Source organism: Lithobates pipiens, unplaced genomic scaffold (genome assembly GCF_037356315.1).
Source record: "Lithobates pipiens isolate NorthernLeopardFrog02 unplaced genomic scaffold, aLitPip1_a1.2 Scaffold_30, whole genome shotgun sequence".
NCBI classification, from domain to species: Eukaryota; Metazoa; Chordata; class Amphibia; order Anura; family Ranidae; genus Lithobates; species Lithobates pipiens.
Window position 1 is genome coordinate 82,025,658 of NW_027507791.1, and position 18,155 is coordinate 82,043,812.

The following is an 18,155-nucleotide window of genomic DNA, read 5'->3' on the forward strand; positions in this document are numbered from 1 at the left end:
CCAAAAATTTATAAAAAAATGTTTTTCCCTCAGTTTAAGCTGATACGTATTCTTCTACATATTGTTGGTAAAAAAAAAATCGCAATAAGTGTTTATTGATTGGTTTGCGCAAAAGTTATAGCATTTATAAAAATAGGGGATAGTTTTATTGCATTTTTATTATTCATTTTTTTTTTTACTAGTAATGGCGGCGATCAGTGATTTTTATCGTAACTGCGACATTATGGCGGACATTTAGGACATTTTTTACATATTTTTGGGACCATTGTCATTTAGACAGCAATCAGTGCTATACAAATGCACTGATTCCTGTGAAAATTACACTGGCAGTGAAGGGGTTAACCACTAGGGGGCAGTGTAAGGAATAAGTGAGCCCTGGGAAGTGTTTCTAACTGTGGGGGGGGTGTGGCTGTGTGTGACATGTCACTGATCTCTGATCGCAGAGATCAGTGACACTGTCACTAGGCAGAACGGGGAGATGCTTGTTTTACATTAGCATCTCCCTGTTCTTCCTCCCCATGAAACGATCGCAGTTATCCCCGCTGCGTTCGAGTCCGCTGGACCCACGATCGGAGTCACGGAGGTCCCGGCCAGCTTGTTAGTGATGGCACAGCGGAAAATTTTAAGGGACGTACCTGTACGCATATTTGCCTGTCTGTGCCCTTCTGCCGACGTACATCGCCGTTCACCGGTAGGGAAGGGGTTGAGATACCCCAAAGTTTTTTTTTTTTAAACTATTCTCTCCACCTGTCTAAACTTTACATGACTATGGCATTAACTAGGGCTTGTGCCTGCTATCCCATTACACCCCCACTCCTCACTAATGACCACACAACACTGAAATGGGGTAAATTGGCCATAGCAGCCATTTTATTAACCAAATATAAAATAATTAACAATAGGCATAGCCCATAACTGTACCTGCTAGTCACTTTTTGGGCCACCAGTCATGGAATCCTCAACCCGTACCTCAAACGGGTCCCTACACCATGCCTTTTTGCTGTGCCTATCTGACCTAAAAAAGGACCTTGCGCCCCACAAATTGCCACAACCAACCACCTGTGTTGCTGCATACCACCACCATATCCACTAAATTGTATTGAACTCACGACAAAAGGACTCATGCTGTTTTTTATCTGTTAATAGTACGTCTCTGTCCATATTCAATACATTAATTTTAGTACCCTTTCTCTTTAAACCTACTGGTCAATACTTCAGATTGGCTCAAAGTCTTTAGTACAATTCCTACGTATCCTCATGTGCTGGCCCTTCGGTATATTCACCAACCAGGGCTTATGATGGCTACTGTCCACAGATAGGAATTTCTGTCTGTGGGCTTGAAATGGTTTCTTGGCAGCATTCTGCCTTCCTCCTTCATAACCTGTGCATCCACGGGTGTCATTTACATGTTACAATGTGGATGTGGGTTACAGTACATCAGCCGTACATCTAGAACCTTGCAGATTAGAGTGGGAGAGCATATTGCCAATATTAAAAAGGTCTAACCACTCACAGTGTCCCTAAACATTTTAAATTAGTGCATAATAAGGACCCAAGTTCCCTGCAATTTTGGGGTATTGAACAGGTGGAGAACCATTGGAGGGGAGGTCATTACATCAGACAACTCAGCAAAAGGGAATCCTTCTGGATTTATGAAAGTAAGGTAAGGGGTTTGAATGTGGACTTTGACCTAAACTGTTTTATTAGTGTAGTACTGACGAAGGAGCTGCTGGTTTGATTGGGCTTACCGTTACCTTCTCCTCGATTTGTGTCTAGGGGTTTCCTGTGGTAGATGGCCCAGTAACTTTAGAGACTGACGACAGATCCGCATAAAGGGATTTTTATTTGCAAAAACGTAGACAACGAACAGTCTCTTAAAATAGGATCAGAGGGTTAGGAAGGAAGTTCAGGTACTCTTAGTGTCAAAGTCAATAATAAATGACTTGCTTACTTTGACTAAATCCAGAGAATAGCCATTTACAACTGGATGTTCACTCAAGTTGGACAGTCCCTCTCTCACAAGGCCTAGCAGCCAACAGGGTGCTTTACTCAGGAACAAGTCTCTGCTACAGACGTTGTTTTAGAACATACAGGAAACTAACACCTGTGGAACACTCATGTGATACCTGGATCTTTCAGCCAGCTTGGCGATACCCACGAGACTGGATTCACTTAGGTACTTCAGCCCTTCCAGGCTCTTGCTAAGAAGCCAACCCGTATGTGGCCTTCTTCTGAAGAGTCCTCCCTGGGATAGCTACGAAGTTACTGTGCCTCTCCAACTACTGGAGACAGCACCAGACCACCTCGGAATCCTTCTTTAGTTTCCTTGCCTCGGGCTAGCCACCCCGAGACAATAAGTCAGGTAGATCCGCACCCCATGCCATAGCCTTCATGGGGGCTGGTCAGGAGGACCAGGACCATAGAGTCCGAACATACTTCTGGACCGGAACCCCAAACCACGGGACATCCACATCTTAAGTACCCTCTCCCAGAAAGCACAGCAAGAGTGACACTCCCACTGGGCAGGCTCCAAGAGAGAGTAAACTTAAAGCGCCCAACCAGACTTTAGTTCCATGCCTGCCAGAAGAGACAGTGCCCCTTGTGGCCAGGCTGAACATCCTATAATCCAGTCAGACTGAGGTCCAAATTTAGAACAATTGTACCCAAACCAAACTGCAGTTCAGGTGTAACCTTAAATTTCAAAAACACATAGCGCATGCTCTTCAGGAGTCGGCGCTACATTAGTCATTTATAAGTTTAGGTATTCATTATTATGTACATTTTTTTTTAAATAATTGCTTTTAATTTTATTTTTATTTTTGCTGATGGTAATGTACACGTCTAATTTTATATATGCTGTATGTTATTGTAGTCAAGATGCTTGTATGATGGAGTCACCAGCGGTATTATTAGTAATGGATATTCATGCAAATTTATTTGTATAATATTAGCCCTATTTAGGAAGAAATTTGCTTCCCCAGTCGGGTGTCCCCATGTGAGAAGAAAAAATTGTTTTTTTGTGCGTTGCGCTGCTGGATTATATATGTCCTGGATGGGGGGAGTGAGGAAGGGAAAAAAGAGGGGGGGGGGTTTCTATCTACATTGACCATTTCCTGCAACCACTGGCACAAAATCTCCAAACTTATATACGAGATGGTACACACCTACTAGAGATCCTAAAAACCTACTCCTGGGAGCCCACCTACCAATGGGTGTCCTTGGATGTCAATTCCCTCTATACTTCAATTCCCCATGCTGTTGGCCTTCAGGCAGTAAAACATTTCTTAGCCCTAGACCCATCCCTAAAAACTGCAGAGTTTATCTTAGATTCCACAAAGTTCTGCCTCACCCACAACTACTTCTCCTTCAATAAAAAATTCTACTTACAAACCCAAGGGACAGCTATGGGTGCCAATTTTGCACCTAGCTATGCAAACCTGACAATGGGCTTCTGGGAAACTCTTTACATTTGGAACAACAATCCATATACAGAGCATATTATATACATAGGTCGCTATATAGATGATATTATCATCATATGGGACAACACCGGACCACCCATAGACCACTTCGTCTCACACTGTAACGCTAATGATCTAGGCCTATCTTTCACTTTTGAATCCAGTCCAGATACCTTACCCTTTTTAGATCTTGAACTCTGTCATATCAATAAAACCATCTTCGCAAGAAACCACATAAAACCCACTGCAGGAAATTCATATTTACACTTCCAAAGTTGCCACCACCCAAGGTGGATCACCAATATCCCAAAGAGTCAATTTAATCGTTTAAAACAAAATTGTACTCACAACTTATATCGAGCAGGGCACTCTGTTTAAAAGAAAATTTGAAGACAAAGGCTATCCCCCCACCCTAGTAGATGAAGCCTTCACCAAATTCCTGGACACCCAGCCAGAAACACACCCGGTCACACCCCAACCACATGAAACCACACCGAACAAACCGACTGTCCATTCCCAAACTCACAGCACCAGATTCATTACTCAATATCACTCCCAACACAAAAAAATTGAAAAAATCTTCAAAAACCATTGGAGTATCCTTCTAGAAGACCCTCTGTTAAAAACCTCCATAACAGATATCCCCAAGATAACATATCGTAGAGCACGCAACATAAAAAGTTTTATTGCCCCGAGCAAATTAAAAACCGATAACAAACCAAAGCCACTCAGGACATTCCTCACCCTGAAGGGCATGTACCAATGCAAGAAACAAAAATGTCTCACCTGTAAATTTGTCCAACACCGCCAAAAATCTTTTACCACAAAGGGCAACACATACCAACTAAAAGAGTTCTACAACTGCTCCTCTGAGTTTGTAATATATGCAATCCGCTGCCCTTGCAACCTACTTTATAAAATTTACCTTCAGCAATTTAATTAACAATTTTTTGCCCCTTTTTCATTTTTATTTTTATTCCTAGTTCTATCTTTATTTTATTTTTATTTTTATTTTTATTCTTATGTTTATTTTTATTTTTATTTTTATTTTTATTTTTATCTTTATTTTTATTTTTATTATTATTATTTTTATTGTTATTCTTATTCCTATTTTAATTTTATCCTTATTATTTTTACCTCTATTTTTATTGATTCTTTATAATTTTTATATATATTTTTTATATATTTTTTTTATATATAAAACATTTTCTTTTATATATATATATATATATAAGTATTTTCTATGTATATTTTTTTAATTTTTTTAATTTTTTTAATTTTTTTAACCTTTAACAACCTTCTTTTAATTCTTACAAAATCCACTTCTATTTTACACCTTTAACAAGTATTTTCATAATTTTTTAAAACAATTTTTAAAACAAGTAAATAAATAAAAAAGTTCCAATTCTTATCACTTTTTCCCACATCTTGTCCACACTATCCAACTTGTATCCACATACATTGATGAACACACACACAATAATCACATACAACCAGCCTGCAACACATGAGCAATCAACACCATGCTTTGGTCGGAACAGCTCCGCCCCATAAGGTGGAACCTAAACCCGAATGACCTATTAGAACTGCCCCCTTTCCCTATATAAACCACTCCAAACATGGTAACCCAGATGCCTGATGAAGGAGCACGTATGCTCCGAACGCGTGCAACGTAAACTACAACGAAACGTCATCGCAGTGCGCCCCTCAACGTAACAACGAACGGACGAACGGACCTCCCTGACGCTGTTATACCAAGCCGTGCGACGCTGGGAACCACCGGCGCCATCGGACGAGAGATACAGCCGAACGAGTTACCGCTTCTCCTCGAGAGCCCTGCGATGCCCTCTAGATACATGATGTGCCTGAAACCTTCTGGTAGAGTGTGAGTGCATAACTTCACAAATTAAATGTCTTTGATTCAACAATACTGCACTTAGATTGGCGCTGTTTTTTCTTCTGTTCCCATGTGAGAAGATGCTGTTTCATCACTTCCTGGATCCGGTGTCAGCCTAGGTGGGCGTATCATGCGGCCTGGTGGTGTGTGATGAGCTGGAACGGTGAGGGAGGATTCATTGCACCTGAGTAGGGAGTGTTATGCGCGTACACACGTAGCGGACTATCCGACGGACTTAGTCTGGCGGACTTCCCGCCAGACTGTCCGTCGGACTTTCCGAACGGGCTACTTGCCCACACACGACACTTTTTCAGCGGACTAATATGGCGTACTAAGTCCGCCGTACTATCCGCCCTACTTTTGAAATGAACGGACTCGCCCACACACGTGGAGGAAAGTCTGCTCATTCGAGCGGGTCTCCAGGTAGGCGGGGCCCGCGAAGGAGATGTCGCTGGCCCCGCCACCTGGTATGGACTTAAAGGGGAACCCCAACGCCGGAAAAAAACAGCGTGGGGGTCCCCCAAGTCCACAACAGACCCTTGTCTGAGCACGCTACCCGGCCGGCCAGGAAAGGGGGGGCGAGCGAGCGCCCCCCACCCCAAAGCACCTTGTCCCCATGTTGATGAGGACAAGGGCCTCTTCCCAACAACCCTGGCCGTTGGTTGTCGGGGTCTGCGGGCGGGGGGCTTATCGGAATCCGGGAGCCCCCTTTAATAAGGGGGCCCCCGGATACCGGCCCCCCACCCTATGTGAATGAGTATGGGGTACAATGTACCCCTACCCATTCACCTGTAAAATAAAGTACAAAAAAAAACACAACATAAAATAGTTTATTGCACAGCTCCGGGGGTCTTCCGTCTTCGGGGGTCTTCTCGCTGGACCGAAGAGGGGGACAAGACCCCCGAAGTCGGAAGAAGAGGCTGCGGCGAGGAAGAAAGCCGGGCTCCTCCGCCAGCAAAAGAGCTAGAAGAAGATAGCAGAGGAGCTGGCTTTCTTCCTCGCCGCGGCCTCTTCTTCCGACTTCGGGGGTCTTGTCCCCCTCTTCGGTTCTTCTGCTGGGCCACCAAGCCTTCTTTTAGCTCTTTTACAGGCGGTGGCCCGGTCTTCTGTCGCCGCAGCCGCCGCCTTCCGTTCTTCTTCTCCTGGAGATGTTGACGCTCTCTCCGGCCGCAATGCCAGGGACGCGCTGCGCGGTGACTTATATAGGGACAAGGGGCGGGGTCATCGGTTGATGTCACATGGGTTGATGCCACATGGGTTGATGTCGCATGGCGACAGTCCCAGCATCCTCCGGGACTGTGACATCGTAAGGGGCGGGGTCACCATGTGACATCAACCCATGTGACATCAACCGAAATGTAAACATCCCTTGTAATAGGAATATGGGGTGACAGGTCCTCTTTACAGTGAAATCTGGGGGGTCAATATGACCCCACATCTCACCTCTAGGCTGGGAAGCCTGAAATAAAAAATAAAAAAAAGATTCTGGCTTTGATCGTACTGACGAGTTGGTAGAAGCACCGGAGGGCGGTGAGGGGTGGGGGGCGTCTATGGCTGGGTATTTCAGGGTATCACCGAGTATGGCTGGGTATCTCTGAGTATGGCTGGGTATGGCAATTTATGGCAGGGTATTACAGAGTATTGGCGGGGTATTGGCGGGGTACTACAGAGTAATAGCAGGGTACTGCAGAGTATTGGGGGGTACTACAGAGTAATGACAGGGTACTGCAGAGTATTGGGGGTACTGCAGAGTAATGGGGGGTACTGCAGAGTAATGGGAGGGTACTGCACTGCAGAGTAATGGCATGGTACTGCACTGCAGAGTAATGGCAGGGTACTGCAGAGTAATGGCAGGGTACTGCAGAGTATGCACTGGTATTGCAGAGTATTGGCAGGAAATTGAGGGGTTAAATTCGGTGAGCAGCGATGTGGGCACTGCAGATGCAGCCCACATCGCTGCTGACACCGATCTCTTTCCCCTCCGCTGTACCGATCGGTACAGAGAGGGGAGGGAGGAACAGGCGTCATAACATGACGCCGGTTTGTTTCCAAGTGATCACTCCGTCATTTGACGGAGCAATCACGTGGTAAATGGCCGCTATGAGCGGCCGTTTACCGTGATCCGTGATGCGACCCGGCGGTCACGGATGCTCTCGAGTGCGCACACCTCGGGGCACGCGAGACCAGAATTCTGGGAGCCCGTTAATTAACGGCCTCTCAGAGTTAAACAACCCCCCTGAAGCCGTTAATCGGCAATGGGCAGTTGTTAAGTGGTTAAAGCTAGATCACTAGCTATATAGGTGAGGTGAATATAGTGGTGTATACTGCAGTCAGGGCACAGACAACAACCACTACACAGCAGCAAGATAGGAAATCAGCCAAAAACGATTGGTGTGTACTGTGTTGAAGGTACACAGAACACCCACTGCTTCAGATGCTAAGTAACACACTACACGAAGCCGCCTCAAAGGCGGCCTTATATAGTGTGGGGCGTGCACTACACAGCCTGAGCTATGATTGGCCACCGCAGTGCATTGTGGTCCGCGCGCGCGTCACTCGAATTTTGACGCGAACGGCCCAAACGATCGGAATTCGCCGAACAGCCAATGTTCGAGTCGAACGTACGTTCGACTCGAACACGAAGCTCATCCCTACTTGAAAGACATAAGGCGGTTAAAAAGATTATTAGCGTACCAGCTGGTAGATGCATGGAGGGTCAGGCACCCAGGGAAAAGGGATTATACTTTTTTACTCCCCAGTCCATGGGTCATTTTTAAGGATCGAGTATGTCCTTTATAGAACATCAATTATTATCATTTCTTAAAAACGTGGAGATTAAAGCAAAAACCTTATCTGATCAGGCCCCAGTAGTGATTCAATTAGAAATACCACAAGACTTTGGGGGGAGGAACTGGAGATTAACCCTTTCATGACTCAGCCTATTTTTGGCATTTGGTGTTTACAAGTTAAAATCCATATTTTTTGCTAGAAAATTACTTGGAACCCCCAAACATTATATATATTTTTTTAGCAGAGACTCTAGAGAATAAAACGGCGATAGTTGCAATATTTTATGTCGCACGGTATTTGCGCAGCGGTGTTTTAAACACAACTTTTTGGGAAAAGGGACACTTTCATGAATTAAAAAAAACAAAACAGTAAAATTAGCCCAATTTTTTTTGCATAATGTGAAAGATAATGTTACGCCGAGTAAATAGATACCAAGCATGTCACACTTTATAATTGCACGCACTCGTGGATTGATGACAAAGTACGGTACCTAAAAATCTCAATAGGCGACGCTTTAAACATTTTTTACGGTTATCAGGTTAGCATTACAGAGGAGGTCTAGTGCTAGAATTATTGCTTTCACTCTGACGATCGCTGCGATACCTCACATGTGTGATTTGAACACCGTTTAAATATGCGGGCGCGACTTCCATATGCGTTTTCTTTGCTTCGTGAGCTCGCGGGGACGGCGGGCGCTTTAACAATTTTTTTTAATTTATTTATTTAAAAATGACTAAATTGTTAAAAAAAAAAAAAATGTGATCACTTTTATTGCTGTGATCACTTTTATTGCTGTCACAAGGAATGTAAACATCCCTTGTGACAGTAATAGGTGGTGACAGGTACTCTTTATGGAGGGATGGGGGTCTAAAAGACCCCCCATCCCTCTTTTACACTTCATTGTATTCAGCTCGCCAAAAACTGCGATTCTGAATACCGTATATTTTTTCAAAACCGGCGCCATTGGCAGCCGAGTAAACGGGAAGTGACGTCATGCCGTTGCTTCCGTGTTTACTATTAGGATACTGGAACAAAGCTGATTACGGCTTCGTTCCAGTTCCTCCCCAGCAGCCGGAGGTATCGGATGTTGAACCGGTAACAGCGGCAGGAGGCGGCTTTTAGCCGCTTTGGTTGTTATGGCTGGATAGCCAATCGCCCGCTGGAAAAAACGGTACCCGGATGATGCCTGCAGGTGCGGGCATTATCCCGGTATACCCCCCGGAAGCCAAGTACGCAGATCTGCGTATGCTCGGCGGGAAGGGGTTAAACAATTCTCTCATACAGGATCCGGTGATAAGTAAGAAGATCAAACAAGAGCTGAAAAATTTATTCGCTGTTAACGACACATCAGAAATTTCCCGGCCAACTTTGAGGGAAGCACATAAAGCTTTTACAAGGGGAATATTGATTTGGGTTGGAGCAGGGAAGGGGAGAGAGAGAGCAAGAGATGCAAGAGAAACTTAGTACTTTATATTGAGAGATGCACGATTTAGAACAAATGACAAGACCCCAAGGCATTCCAGAGAGACAAGAATTAACTGCAAAAAAAAGGAATTGGTACAATTGTTAGAACAGGATAAAAAATTTGCTTTTCATATAGTAAACAGGAGGGTGTTCACTTGATTAGACTGTGTACAGTGAGGCCTTAGGCCGCGTACACACGGGCGGACTGTTCGCCCAACTTTGTCCGCTGAACAGTGTTTCAGCGGACAGTCCGCTCGTGTGTGGGCTTCAGCAGACAGTTTCAGGGGACTGTTTGACGAACAAAGTCTTACGGAATTTCCGTAAAACTGTTCGCTGAAACTTGGTTTCAGCGGACAGTCCGCCCGTGTGTGGGCCAGTCTGCTGTACTTTCGAAATGAGCGGACTGTTCCCGCCCGGAGAAAAGTCTGCTCATTTCGAGCGCGTCTCCAGGTAGGCGGGGCCCGCGAAGGAGACGTCGCGGGCTCCGCCGCCTGGTATGGACTTAAAGGGGAACTCCAACGCCGAAAAAAATCGGCGTGGGGGTCCCCCAAAGTCCACAACAGACCCTTGTCCGAGCACGCTACCCAGGCGGCCAGGAAAGGGGGGCGAGCGAGCGCGCCCCCCCTCCTGAGCCGTACCAGGCCGCGTGCCCTCAACATGGGGGGGTGCCTTGGGGAAGGAAGTCGGGAGAAGAGGCCGGCGGCGGGGAGGAAGAAAGCCGGACTCCTCCGCTAGCAAAAGAGCTACAAGAAGATAGCGGAGGAGTCCGGCGAGAAGACCCCGGAAGACCCCCGGAGCTGTGCAATAAAATATTTTATCTCGTGTGTTGTGTTTTTCTTGGGTACTTTTATTTTACAGGTGAATGGGTAGGGGTACATTGTACCCCATACTCATTCACATAGGGTGGGGGGCCGGTATCCGGGGGCCCCCTTATTAAAGGGGGCTCCCGGATTCCGATAAGCCCCCCGCCCGCAGACCCCGACAACCAACGGCCAGGGTTGTCGGGAAGAGGCCGTTGTCCTCATCAACATGGGGACAAGGTGCTTTGGGGTGGGGGGGCCGCGCGGCCCCCCCTTCCCCAAGGCACCCCCCATGTTGAGGGCACGCGGCCTGGTACGGCTCAGGAGGGGGGGCGCGCTCGCTCGCCCCCCTTTCCTGGCCGGCCGGGTAGCGTGCTCGGACAAGGGTCTGTTGTGGACTTTGGGGGACCCCCACGCCGATTTTTTTCGGCGTTGGGGTTCCCCTTTAAGTCAATTCCAGGCGGCGGAGCCCGCGACGTCTCCGTCGCAGGCCCCGCCTACCTTGACACGCGCTCGAAATGAGCGGACTGTCCTCGTGTGTGGGCGAGTCCGTTCATTTCAAAAGTTGCGCGGACTTAGTACGACGAACTTAGTCCGCTCAAAAAGTGCCGTGTGTGGGCAAGTTCGTTCATTCAAAAGTTTGAGCGGACTGTTTGACGAACTTAGTTTCGGCAGACAGTCCGCCCATGTTTACGCGGCCTTAGAGTTTGTTTTATTCTGCTATCAAGTGAATGCGGTGTTGCATCCTTCAGTAAGGGAGAAGTTCCATCAGTGCTCTAGAAAACTGAGCACATAGTTACTTTTACATCATCTTTCCTGGATTACAAATACTGCAGTATAATAAGCTATCTGAAGAAAGAAGACCAAAGACATAACTATTCACTATAAAGCACTTATTACTTTTTCTTATGCACTCAAAGAACTGCATTACAACCTAGGGGGAGCCCTTGAGTATACGATTCTGGAGTTATACATGTGCTGTATTACATTATTGCATTATATTTGATACTGCATTGACAGTTTAATGCATCTATGCTCTGAGGTTGATGCGGGAATGTGCTCAGTGTCAGGACTTTAACACACTGAGAATAAGTCCCGCTTAGTGCCTGCCTGCATACACACCCTCGGTAACCACTGAGTCTAACTTTAGAAGTTTATGACTGTATTGTTACCATTATTCATTTGTGGTATCTGAGTTTAAATACTGAATTTACACAGTTACAATTAAATTACAGTAAACCTTTTATGTGGTTCAGTAGCTCTGTGTATGCTTTTATTTGTTAGCACTGTATTGCAACATGGAACCCGAGGTGCCAGAGGTAAGGGAAGATATGAGGAGTCGGGGTAGCCAGTGGGGTACAGAGTCAATCGGCAGCCCCGACAGGGGTACTGCGCTACATTAAGAACGATGAGGGGGAAATGGTACATTTGTCTCCTGAAATTGCGAAGGTATTCCATGCATATTATAGTGCGTTTATATAAGGTAAACCAGAGAGGTGAAGATAGAGAGAAACAAAATGCAGAAGTTTGAGTACCTGCGGGGCCTAGACCTTCCCACGGTGCCTAAGGAGGAGCTTGAACAACTTGAACCCCCGATTACCCAGGAAGAAGTAGAAAGAGCAATAAATTATATGACCCTGGGTAAGAGCCCGGGCCCCGACGGGTACTCTATCTTGTACTATGAAATATTTCAAAAGTTTTTATTATCCCTAAACTATGTGAATATTTAAATACTTTAGCAGGAGAGACTTTGCAGGAGGAATCATTATTGACCTATATAACTCTTTTTCCAAAAGATGGGAAGGACCCAGTAGTGATAGGCCAATATTCCTATTAAATACAGATATAAAGATTTTTGCTAAAATAAAAGCAGAAAGACTAAAACCATTATTACCAAGTTGGATACATAATGATCAGGTAGGATTTGTAACAGGGAGAGAGGGAAGGGATAACTGCCTTAAATCAATGTTCTTGATCCATGAAGCAAAAAAGGGTGAGTCCCCAGTCGTATATCTGTCGATAGATGCCGAAAAGGCCTTTGATAGGGTAGACTGGGGGTTTATGCTTGGAATGTTAGGACATCTGGGTATTATGACGAGGATGATATGGATTTATGCTTTTTATCATCACCCAACAGCTAAAATCAGAATAAATGGAAATTGATCTCCTTCCTTTCTTCCTTTGAACTATTTAACGGGACAAGGCAGGGGTGTCCCCTCTCTCCAATGCTGTTTGTTTTGGCATTGGAACTCCTGTTAGATGCAATCCGTAAAAACCCGGATATTAGAGGGGTGAGAGTGGGGGAATGGGATTATAGAGTGATGATTTGCTTTTTTATGTCTCCAACCCTAGGATAATAATTTCAATTATATTAGAGGAATTGAATAGATATGGAAAACTGTCCAATATTAAAATATGTCTAAATCCGAGATTCTGAATATTACTACTCTAAGGGAGGAACAACTGGCAATTCAACCTAAATTCCCTTTTGTATGGTGGGAGGAGGGATTAGGGTACTTGGGAATACAACTGACTACATCTTTAGGGACTATGTTCAAAGCTAATTATATACTAGGGATGAGCCGAACACCCCCCCCAGTTCGGTTCGCACCAGAACATCCGAACATGCAAAAAAGTTTGTTCGAACACCGTTAAAGTCTATGGGACACGAACGTGAAAAATCAAGTGCTAATTTTATGTGCAAGTTTTTTCCCTAAAAGGTGCTTGTGAAACAATAAAAATGAAATATTCCTTTAAATATTGCTCCTGGGGGGTGTCTATAGTATGCCTGTAAAGTGGTGCAGTTTTCCCTTGTTTAGAACAATACCACAGCAAAATGAAATTTTTAAAGGGAAAAAAGTAATTCAAAACTGCTTGCGGCTGTAATGTATTGTAGGGTCCCGGCAATATAGATGAAAAACGGCATGGGTCCGCCCCCCCCCTCCCCCAGCCCACTACAAGGCTCTTTGGGTCTGGTATGGATATTAAGGGGAACACCACACCCATATTTTTTAAAAAGGCAGGCACTATATACTCTGAACAGAAGTATATATACTATATGGCCTGCCCTATATACTCTGCAGAAAATTGGGCCTTAGGTGTTGGTGGTGCCAGAACACTGTAACCCCTCACAGCTACTCTTGTTGGGTGCAGGCAGGAACAGGCCCTGCTGTGAAATATTATATCAAGAATTGTAATTACATGCCGAAGGCAGAAAAATTGGGCCTTAGGCAGTGGTGGTGGTGCCCTAAACAAAAAATATTGCTGGAAGCTAGCATCATCAAGATTGAGGAGGAATAGGATAGTTACTCAGCATAGGCAGTCTTCAAGGGATCCCACATCCATAGAAAAATCAATCAGTTACATAAACATCAGGTACTTGATAGCTGCTGCTGATTAATTTTTGTGAATCAGTCTGTGGACAGGCGCACTCTATGATCCCTTACAAACTCTATAGCAGCACTGAAAGTGTGTTCAAAAAGAACGCTGGATGCAGGACAGGCCAGTAGCTCAATTGCATATTGAGCAAGTTCTGGCCAGTGGTCCATCCCAGTGGACCCAGTAACCCAGTGGATGGTCTGTTGGAAAGGTCTCCAAGTCTGCTCTTGCCCCAAGATATTCCTGCACCATGTAATGCAGACGCTAGTGATAGTTGCTTGAACCTCTCAGACCTTGGCGCTGAGCACTGAAAAATTGTTTAAAGGCATCGGTCAGCCGGCCACCTTCTCCATCGCTCTTTCTCTGACTGAACGAAGCCTTAGCAACACGTTGTCCAACACCAGGAAATTGTAACCTCCCAGGGTCTGGAAATGCATTTGCACAAACCTTTCTTCATGGCCTCCTAAAGATGTTTCATCCTCTGCTCCCTCTGCGAAGGCAGGATGAGTTCTGCAACCTTACCCTTGTAATGTGGATCAAGAAGGGTTGCCAGCCAGTAATGATCCCTCTCCTTGATGCCACGAATCCTAGGGTTCTTTCGCAGGCTTTACAGAATCAAGGAGCCATGTAGCGTAAGTTTGCAGACACATTTGATTGTGAATCCCCTGGGTCACTGAGGATGACGTTGTCATGAACTACCTCCTCCCAATCATGTACAACTCCTTGGGTTTCTGGGGACTCAAACACATCTCTTGAAGACTGCTGCTGAGTATTATCCTCTGCATCCATGCTGACACAATCCTCCTCCTCATCCTCCTCCTCATCCACCTCCTCCTCCTCCTCTTCTTCCTGTGTGTTTGGCAGGCCCACAGGAATGCTATCTGGATAAAGGGGGGGCCTTGAGAGGTAAGGAAGTCATCCTCTTCCTCCCGCGGTTCTGCCTCAAGTGCCCTGTCCATTATTCTACGAAGCATGTGCTCCAACAGGAAGACAAGAGGGACAGTATCACTGATGCAAGCATTGTCGCTGCTCACCATCCTTGTGGTCTCCAACAAATGGTGACAGGACAGTGCATGCATCCTTGATCAGTGACCACTGGCGTGGCGAAAAAAAAGCCAACCTCCCCTGACCCTGTCCTGATGCATACTCACACATTTACTCATTGATGGCTCTCTGCTGTGAGTGCAGCCGCTGCAGCATTGCCAACGTTGAGTTCCACCTGGTGGGCATGTCACAAATGAGGCAGTTGGTGGGCAGGTTGCATTCCCTTTGATTGTCAGCAGGCCGAGCACTGACATTGTATGACCAGCGGAAATGACCACAGACTTTTCTGGCCTGCTTCAGGAGATCCTGTAAGCCTGGGTACCTGCTCAAGAACTGCTGAATCGCCAAATTCAGGACGTGTGCCAAACATGGGGCATGGGTCAAGTGTCCCTGTCGGAGGGTGGAGAGAAGGTTCGTACCATTGTCGCACACAACCATTCCTTGCTGAAGCTGGTGTGGAGTCAACCACCTCTGAGCCTGCCCCTGCAGAGCTGACAGAATCTCTGCCCCAGTGTGGCTCCTGTCCTCTAAGCAGACCAAATCAAGCACCACATAGCATCTTTTTGCCTGAGTGCTTGCATAGGCCCTTGACCGCTTATAGAGCACCGCTGGTTCAGAGGAGTAATCTAAAGAAGAGGCCATAGAGGAAGAAGAAGAGGAGGGGGTGGAGGAGAGAGCTGTGGCAGAATGACCACTAGCATTTTGAAGACGTGGTGGCGGAAAAAGCCCTAACAATACTGAACCCTGTCCTGCAGAGTTACCCAGTGCACCGTGAAGGAAAGGTAACGTCCCTCCCCATGCCTTCTAGACCATGAGTCAGCAGTAATATGCACCTTACTGCTGACCGCACCCTGTCCAACGAGGCCAAAACATTGCCTACCACATGCTGGTAGAGAGCTGGAATGGCCTTCTGTGAAAAGAAATGGTGTTTTGGAACCTGCCACTGAGGTACAACACATTCCACAAATTCACAAAAGGGGTCAGAGTCTACCAGCTGAAAAGGCAGCAGTTGCAGTGCTAGCAATTTGGACAAGCTAGCTTTCAGCCGCTGAGCATGTGGATGGCTGGGACCGAATTTCTTTTTACAGTTTAGCAACTGGGGTAGGGAAATTTGCCTGCTAAAATCAGATGGAGGTGTACTGATAGCAGATTGGCTGCAAGTACTTGGGACACCTATTGCTATACCTTCATTTTTCTCAGTGCAGGTTTTTGAGAGGACTGGAGGTATAGTGGGGTTGGAGATCCCAGATGAGGAGCAAGATGTCCACCTTTTTCTTTGATGTGAGTCTTTCAAGTGCTGTTGCCAACAGACTGCATGGGAGGTCATTATAAGTCTGGTCAAACATGTGGTGCCCAAGCGGCTACTGTTCTGGCCACACTTGATCCGCTTCAGACATCGGTTGCAAACAGCAATGGTGCAATCTGCTGCACACGTCTTAAAAAAGGCCCACACCAAGGAACTTTTCAAAATCAGCGGGGAGTCAGCAGCGCCCTGCACCTGCGTAGCTCTGCGGTGTGATGCAGTAGGGTGGCTGCCCTTAAGCTGCCCCCTAGAGGACACCCTGCCTCGTTGGAGTTGTGCCTCCTCCTCCTCCGCTCTTCTATCAGGCACCCAAGTAGAGTCAGTAACCTCATCACCCCCTCCCTCCTCGTCACTGGAGCAAACTTGGTAGTATGCTGTGGCTGGAAGAACACGATTCCCAGTTTCTTGTCCTTCTTGGGCACCCCCTCTCTCTAAGCTCACGTTACTCCCTCCCTCAACCTGGGAACCAACATCTGAGCCTTCTAATCACTGTACATCTTCCATCAGCATGTACCCGACACTGTGGTCGATTCAGTTTGGGGGACTCATCCATGCATGATGGTAGGGCTATGGAAGGAGTGACTGTGGACAAGGAGTCGGTGGAACTGGCCGCTTTGGCAGCTGCATTGGAACGTAAACTACTCTCAGCCTGGGTGACAGAGGATTAGGACTGCTTTGTTATCCACTCCACCAACCCTTCTGCATGTTCTGGTTCAATAACACAGCAGCAGAAAAAAAGGACACGTGTGCCCCACGGCCACCTGCAGAGGATGCAGCGTGTCCACGAACAGCACTGTTGACTGTAGAAACAGCATCTTTGCCCTCTTTTAGTGGCCTGTGAACGTCTGCCTCTCTTTGGTGACCTTCCAGACATGATGTATATTTTGTTTGGCAACACCACACTGCACTGTATTGTGTACTGTGCACACCACCAGAAAAGTAGTAGCAACTGCACTATGGCTGCACTGTATTGTGTGCTGTGTACACCACCAGAAAATTAGTAGCAACTGCACTATGGTTGGGTCGGTTGCACTGTATTGTGCAATGTGTACACCACCAGAAAGGTAGTAGCAACTGCACTACAGTTGCACTGTATTGTGTAATGTGTGCACCACCAGAAAAGTAGTAGCAACTGCACTGTATTGTGTACACCACCAGAAAAGTAGTAGCAACTGCACTGTATTGTGTAATGTGTACACCACCAGAAAAGTAGTAGCAACTGCACTACAGCTGCACTGTATTGTGTAATGTGTACACCACCAGAAAAGTAGTAGCAACTGCACTACGGTTGCACTGTATTGTGTACACCCCCAGAAAAGTAGTAGCAACTGCACTATGGTTGCACTGTAGATATAGGCTACAGTGCAACCGTAGTGCAGTTGCTACTACTTTAATATATTTAACATATATATTTAATATATATATATTGTGGTAGTATGGTACCCCACCAACAGAAGGATGCAGGGTTCTCAACCAGGCAGGTTGAGGGGCTCCAGGGGAGTTGTTTGTTTTCAAAAATCCAGTTTGGGACCTGGAGCCCGGAGATTCCATAGTGTTATGGGTGGGACGGAATCTCCAATCCTGGGACCGGGTTTTGGGAACAGCCAGAGGTCTGGCTGGTTGATTGCACAGGTGGGTCCTGGGCTTATAACAGAGCCAAGACCAGGGTTCTGGGCTCCACCCTCCCGAGGAGTCCAGGCAAGCAAGGGAGAAGAATGCATGCATGCATGCATGCATGCATGCATGTCTGCATGGTATAATCAGAGGGTCCAAAGCTGTGGGCTGAGCAGCAAAGAAGAGAAAAAAGAGGTACAGTAGTTGTACATCCCTGTTATAGGGATAAGAGGGCTGAAGTGTAAGCCTGAATGGCGGTATTGCTGAGGAGAGCCAGGTGGCTTGGCATTTTTCATTTTTATTATTACGCTGTTGCTGTGGAAAGCTGAAACCCCTGTGTGGGAAACCCACCTGTTGTTGGACTTGTTTTGTTTTACTTTTAATAAAAGTGGGCCAACACGCCC